Raw genomic sequence first — 7,346 nt, 5'->3', positions numbered from 1 at the left:
CACCCACTTGGCTTCCTTGAGCTCCCGAATGAATCCTGTTTTACAGAGTCGACTAACTTCTTCGCCAACTGCTCTTCTCTTCGGCTCGGAAAATCGGCGCATCGATTGTTGTACTGGTTTGGCTGTTGGGTCAACATTGAGGGCGTGCTCAGCGAGTTCCCCGGGGATACATGGCATGTCGGATGGTTCCCATGCGAATATCTCCCAGCGTTCACGGAGGAACTCGATGAGCGCGCCTTCCTATGCATCAGTAAGGTCTGCCGACGTATTGACCGTCTTCTTCGGGTCAGTGGGGTGCACCTGCAGTTTCTTTGCTTCCTTTGCAGCGTCAAACTCGTCGGACCTTACGTTTCGATTGTCGTCTGGTGGCTGCGTGTGATCCGTGACGGCGTCGACAGCGTTGAGTTCTTCCTTGGCTCCGAACTTCGAGGCGATCTTTTGGAAATCTTTGTCGCAGTTGTCTGAACGGGTAAAGCTTCCATGAACGGTTATTGGTGTCCCATTGTTGCCAGGCATCTTCAGTTTTAGGTACGCATAATGAGGTACTGCCATAAATTTGGCAAATGCGGGCCTGCCGAGGATGGCGTGGTACTAAGATTCCCAGTCAACTACTTCGAACTCGATTTTTTCCTTCCTGAAATTGCCAGGCGTGCCGAAAACTACATCCAATGATGTTTTACCGAGAGAATAAGCGGGCCGAGTCGGTATAATGCCATGGAATCCTGGGTCGGACTCTCTTAGCATGTCGACCGTTAAACCCATTGCTCTCATTGTGCTGGCAAATAGCAGGTTCAAACCACTTCCTCCATCCATGAATACTTTGCTCATATTGTACCCTCCGATCTGCGCTTCAAGAACAAGGGCTGCATGACCAGGCCTAGGAACGGCCTTCGGGTGATCTGCCTCGTCGAAGGAGATGCTCTGATCCGACCAGTCGATGAATTCGGGTGTATTGACCATAGCGACTTCCGCATACTTTACTTCTCGTGAGAATTTTTAGTTTTCTCTCTTTGAAAAGCTGGTTTTATGGATCATGCTGACCTGCCCGCATGGCTCCGGAAACACCTCAGTTGGTACATACTTGTCTCCTCCTGCTGGCACGTATGGCTCCGGTACGTATGGTTCTGGTGGATAACTGTAGGATCCTGCCCTTCTCTCCATTGTGCGAACTCTTGACATGGCTTCGGCTCTGAGGTCGTCGCAGAACTGCTGAATTTCCAGGAACTATCGACAGTTTCTTAGCAGGTGGCTGGATTTCTCTCGACCATCCTTCGGATCGATGTAAGAGTGAAGATAACATGGTGCGTCAAGCTGCTCTGTGGCCGATAGATACGGTGAGCGAGTGCGGCCCTTGATCGATTGTGTGTCCTGGCATCCTCGTTCGTACTGATGAGGGTGAGTTGCTATTCGTTCTTCCTCTTCGCGGCGCGAGTCCCTTCGTCTTTTTCTTCGCCCCGTCGCGACGTCGAAAATTCCTCGGTTGCCTCCTTGCATGTTCCTGGATGGGACTTCCAGGGTCGTCGCTGGAGTGACACCTTCCGAAACTGAGGTCCTTGGGCTAGATTCGCTTGACCTAGGGAGGCGAAGGAAGCCTCCGGAGTCGACGATGAAGTGGACACCACCAAAAGCAGTATTCATGCCGCCGCACGATTCTGTAGGGATCAGGTGCGGCGCTTTGGGGTGTGGTACGAACTCGAAGGATCCGCAGCGGATTGAATCTTTCATGACTGATGGCGTTGGTGACTCGAGTAAGAACGCCGAAGATGTGACTGGTACTGCCGATGACCTGCCTGGTGCGGACAGGCTTCCCACAGACGGCGCCAATTGTCGAGGGTACTCCTCGGCAATGCCCTCCGATTGGGGCTTACGGTTGATGGAATCCTGTGGGCTGACACGAGACATCGGTTCACAGACAAGCGGGGAGAGCAATTTACCCAGGTTCGGGGCCCTCGATGAGGTAAAACCCTTACATCCTGCCTGTCTGATCTTGCTTATGAGATATTGGGTTACAATGGGGTGCCGAAGGTTTCGGCTAAGATCTCGTCGAGAGGCTAAGTGCTGCGGCGACCTAGCTCTAGACTTCTGGTGGCTAAAGTTGCTAAGATTGATCCTGTCCCCCGGTAGCCCCTCTCCTGGCCTTTATATAGGAGGCCAGGTCTCAAGAGGTCCAACCGAGTACGACTAGGTTTACAGGAGTCCTAGCTCTAAACTTTCCTTGTTCGGCTCCTCCTTTGTCTTGTCCGTCAAGGAATCTTCTGCTGCATCGTCCAAGTGGCCAGCCTTGCCATCGAGTACCTTCATGGGCCTCCAGTTAGATTGTACAGGATAGGGCAATGTCGGTTACCCGAAGGGTAATGCCTACGTCAACCTCTCATCAACACCTTCTGCTACTCATTGAGTTCGACACTCTTATTTATCAAAAGTACGACGATACGCCCCCTATACTTGTGGGTCATCAGACTTCCAGGGCCTTTGAGCCTAGTTGCCCACTCGTTCTTTGGGTACTACAATGGGAAACTCGAAACAAAGTCCATAGCCCTTTAAATTCGAACATTAACAATTCATATTTCAAGGTTTTTGATGGCTGGGAAATACACCATTTTTCCTCACGTTTAAATCCTTTGCTAAGTCAAGAAATTGACTAAACATCTCTCTAAATGTGTCACTAATGACTAATTATTGCAAAGATGTGCAATCCTTTCTCTCTTTGTATGGTGTGCAGGAAATCAAGTCTTAATGGCAAATGGACCTGCAATTGCTGAAGAAAAAATCTCGTCACAAGTGCAACAAAGTCAACCGCAGGGTCAAAGTTTGTTCGAGGAAGAATAGCGGATATCGGTACAGGCAAACCCTGCCCGTATAGTTCGCCCGCACTAGGCGCTGGAGCATCCCCGAGGTGAAACCCTATAAGTTTCCTGAAGGGATCCAGTCCAGAGAGAGCCATCCGTCGCTAAACAGAGCCGCTATCCACCAAATACATCTGCAACACACCCAAAGGAGATCCACCACCATTGTTAATACATTTCATCTCCAATATGCTCCATAGTTATAGCTATCACCTTGTAATAGAGATCTCCTTGAGAATTAGCGAGCATTGTAAGAATATTATGATTTCAATCCAACTATTTGCAACAATGATTTCTATCTTTGATCTTGTTATCATGCATGAGTAGTCCTCACGGGCTGCTAGCTAGGTTGAATCCTCGCAGATGCCCACGCACCAGCATGATCTGGGTCATCATTGGATTAATTCTCAATGTCCTCCTGGTATTTGGGCGCTGGTTCTTCTTCAATATGTTTGGGTTGGTTAGTGATCACCTGCTTATCCTCTAAGCTTCATCGCATTATATCTGGTTGTGGCACTTCAAATCCATGGTAAGCTACTGCACATAATGCATTTTTTTCGAAATGGGGAGTATCACCCCGGCTTCTGCATCATGATGATGCACACGGCCATTTATTAAAAATTCAAGAATAGTATAGTTTTACAACTCAAACATCGTCCAGAATTGATACAAAAATCAACCAGCGAAAGAAGCACAAACTACTTCAAATAGCCATCAAAGTAATCTTCTAGTATGACGCCAGCCAGCCTGGCACCAGATATCCTGAGCGACCATCTGGAGCCGTGTGGATCCAGTAACCATGACATCCCGCTGTCCCTCCGGCGAAAGGAGGGCCCAGAGTTGAACCGAGTGTGACACCAAATGGATAACCTGCAGAAAATTGAAAGATTGTTTTTTGTTAAAGATAATATCATTTTTGACCCTCCATATAGACCAACATAAAGCAGAAATCCCAATCCGGATAAAAGCCTTAGATTGTATATCTACTCCGTTCAACCAATTACCAAACATATTAGTAGTATTGGTTGGAGGTTGAAGATCATATGTGAAATTCACTGCACGCCAAAGAAGCTTAGCTAAAGGACTGTCGAAGAATAGGTGTTGGATAGATTCCTCTTCTCCACAGAAGACACATTTCGTACACCCATTCCAGTGCCGTTTGGCTAGATTATCTTTAGTTAACAGAACCTTATTACTCAAAAACCACATGAATATTTTTATCTTGAGGGAAATTTTAACCTTCCATAAATACTTCCTTAAAAAAGGGGTATGATCATTCATAATATCCTCATACATAGACTTGACCAAACAAGCCATTAGGTGTGAGATTCCAGACAAAACAGTCATTTTCTTCATTCAAGTTTACCATGATCAGTTTACGACACAATTGTAACCAAGAGATCCATTTGTTACCATTCAACACCCGTCATTTGGCACATAATGCATATGTGTTCTTGGTGTTGTTCGTGTTGATTCTCCGGAGGAGGGTGAGAGCGTCTGTGATGCTGATCCTCAGATTCAACTGCCAAGACCCTTACGAACTGAGCTCGGTGGTGGCTATTTTAGATCTACAACTCATTTCCCTATCTCATAGGCATCTATCAACGCGATTGTTGGTTGAGTCGCTAGCTCTACAGTTGGTTAGACCGCGAGAGGCGCGGGAAAAGTACGATTGTACGTTTTTCGTGTCCGTGTTCTTGTCGGACCCCTGGCAAGGTCCGGTTGTACTTTCGGCATATGCAACTAGGAGTATTTTTTTCTCCATTAACTTTCCTCATTAGTGTGCTACTAGGCACTAGTGATTTCTTCTTTGCTAAGCAGAGTCAATGTTGTAATGACTGTATTGTGACTGTATTGTAATCTCTTGTTATATCTAATATATATCTAATGACAGTCGTCTAATGTTAAAAAAAAAAAACACGGCAGCGTTGGTGTGCACACAAAAGGAATTTTGCAGCAAGTGAGTCGTATTCTCAATGTAGCAGCGCACACATTAGCTAAGTCTTGTGTTAGTTTTGCCTCTTCTGAGGTTTTCTATTCTGTTCCGGATTGTATCCGGGGAACTATTTGTAATGATATGATTTGATCAATAAAGCGGCGTTTACTGTCAAAAAAAAAAAAAGGAATTTTGCAGCAAGTGCGTGGAACACAGTCAACACTCGGCACATGGGAGGGTCAGAGAGGTACAGCGTAGGAAGCGGAAGGTTCGGTCCCTGGCACGACTCCCTATCCCTCGCGTGATCTGCCTCAATGGGCCTTGATCATGATCGCAGTTTCCCTTTTATCAACGGGCTGCCCAAAATGGCTTCTTCATTTCCGTTTCGTGCTACTCCACTCGCTACTGGGCTTTACCATTTGTATGCTCTGTATTTCTTTGTTCGGTTTTGGTACAAGTTGCAGCATATAGCAGAGTGAAGCCCGCGGCTGACGTGCGGAGGCCCACCCACCGGTCAAATGGCGAGGGAAAGGGTGCCCACAGGCTGCAGGTACATTCAAACCACAGACGACCGAAACGCCGGCCGGTCTTCAGACATCAGAGTTTCAGAGCGGCGCCGCAGAGTCGTCGCTGCCTGCGTGTGTCTGCCTCTGCATGTGCTCCTGCATATGCAATCGCTTGGCCATGGCAAGGACAAGTGAGAATGAGACGATGAATGCGGTCGCAGCAGGAGTGCGGTTTGGATTCACAAGTTGTGATCACGAAAGCATCTCCAAACGGTCTTCCAAAGTGTTTCCAAAGGGCGCCGGATCAAGTGTTTGAGGACGTGTTTTCTTCATGTCGCGTTTGGGGGACATCGCTCTCCAGCCGCGTTCCCTAAATGCCGCCCCCAAATTTATTTTAACATTAAAATATTTTTTCCTTTTTATTTTAGTAGATAGGAGGAACATTCCACAAACTAATACATAATTGGGAACATGGTTTTACACAAATTAAGACATAGTTTGAAACATGGTTTTCACAAACTAATACATAGTTAAAACATTGCAAAATGAGAAACCTGACTAGTGTTGGCATCGTAGGCTTCGTGTGTTTGCTGCTAAGAAAGAACACTCTCGGTCACTCTCAGGCACTCTCAGTCACCCAAACTGAAAAATCCAGCGGGTAATTATAGCCCTGTTGGTCCCTTTGAGGAAGAACATCCAGAAATCTCCGTGCCTATTTTCGCTACGAAGAAAGAACAATCGGCCTGTTCAATCGTCCTCCTCATCGTTATCACCGTGGTAGTGCCCGGGGAGCACGTGTCGTCGAACACCTTGACGCTCATATCCGCATCGCCTACCTAGGAGAATGTGAGCACGCAGCTGGCTTGGAGGTCGTGGTAGCGCCTGAACTTCTCCTAGCCGGTGTGGAGGTACATTTTGCTGCGCCCGTCAAAGAGCACGTCCACCGGTCACAGGCAGCAGTCGCAACCAGCCTCCCGCAGATGCAGCGCGATCGGTTCGTGGCCGGCGACGAACTCGGCGAACTTGTCCGGCAGCCTCTAGATGCCGAGTGGGTCGCCGTTGAGGACGACGACGAACTCGAACAACACTTGGTGCTCTTCCTGCAGGTACGACGATGAAGACGATGACGTCGCAGGTGACGACGACCTTGTAGCTCTGCCGCGGCCACGACCACGACCTCGGCCTCTACCATCCATGGCGTCGACTCTTGAGATGGTGGCGGCTAGGGTTGGGGAGAGATGCGCTAGGGTTTGTGTGTGAGGGACGATGCGAGAGCGTCCCTTTTATAGGCCGGAGGGAGGCGGGGGGGGGGGGCAGTGGCGCTCATTAACGCCGGCACGGAGAGCTAGGCGCGACGAGACGTTTCGTTGCGCCTCTGCGCAAACTGCACCGTCGTTGCGCGCCAATAACTTCCGTCATGACGTAGGCGCCGGTTAGGTTAAACTTGAATGTGCCGTTGACGCGTTTGGCCCGCGTCTCCTCGTCTCGCCTTTGGTTGTTTCTGGCATGTCCGGACCGTTCCCTGTGGAGCGGGGACGGGCTCGAAGCGCCGAACACCATACTAGGCCACGCCAGACGGAAGGATCTTTGGGACGCGCGGCTAGGAACGAAATTTTGTCCAACGCATCCCAAATCTCTTTTGGGGTCGAGCGGCTGGAGATGTTGTGATGCTAGTACAAGATTCAGTTGCTGCCTTGATTGATTTGTGTGATCGATCGCCATGCCGTCTGCCACTGAGCCAAATCGATGCCGGTTTCAGGTGAACACAAAAGAGTTACCCAGATGCTAAAAAGTGCTCGGAGGCTGGCTGGATCATCCGAGCCTCCGTTTTGTGACCGTCTGATGGTCTCGATCACGCCCGCGTCCCGCATCCGGTTCCGACAGGTTTGCTCCCCACTCTCTGTCTCTCCCAAATTCGTTCCCCATTCCTAGCACGCACACCGCACGCGCACGCGTCCTCCCCCTCGTTCCCCTCAAGCTGCCGCGCCGCCGCCGTTGTTCCCGGCCGCCGCCAGCCGCGGTTGGCGCCCCGTGTGCGGCTGCGGCTCTATCGTCGCC

Source organism: Lolium rigidum, chromosome 4 (assembly GCF_022539505.1).
Source record: "Lolium rigidum isolate FL_2022 chromosome 4, APGP_CSIRO_Lrig_0.1, whole genome shotgun sequence".
Taxonomy (NCBI): Eukaryota; Viridiplantae; Streptophyta; class Magnoliopsida; order Poales; family Poaceae; genus Lolium; species Lolium rigidum.
This window is presented reverse-complemented; position numbering follows the sequence as displayed.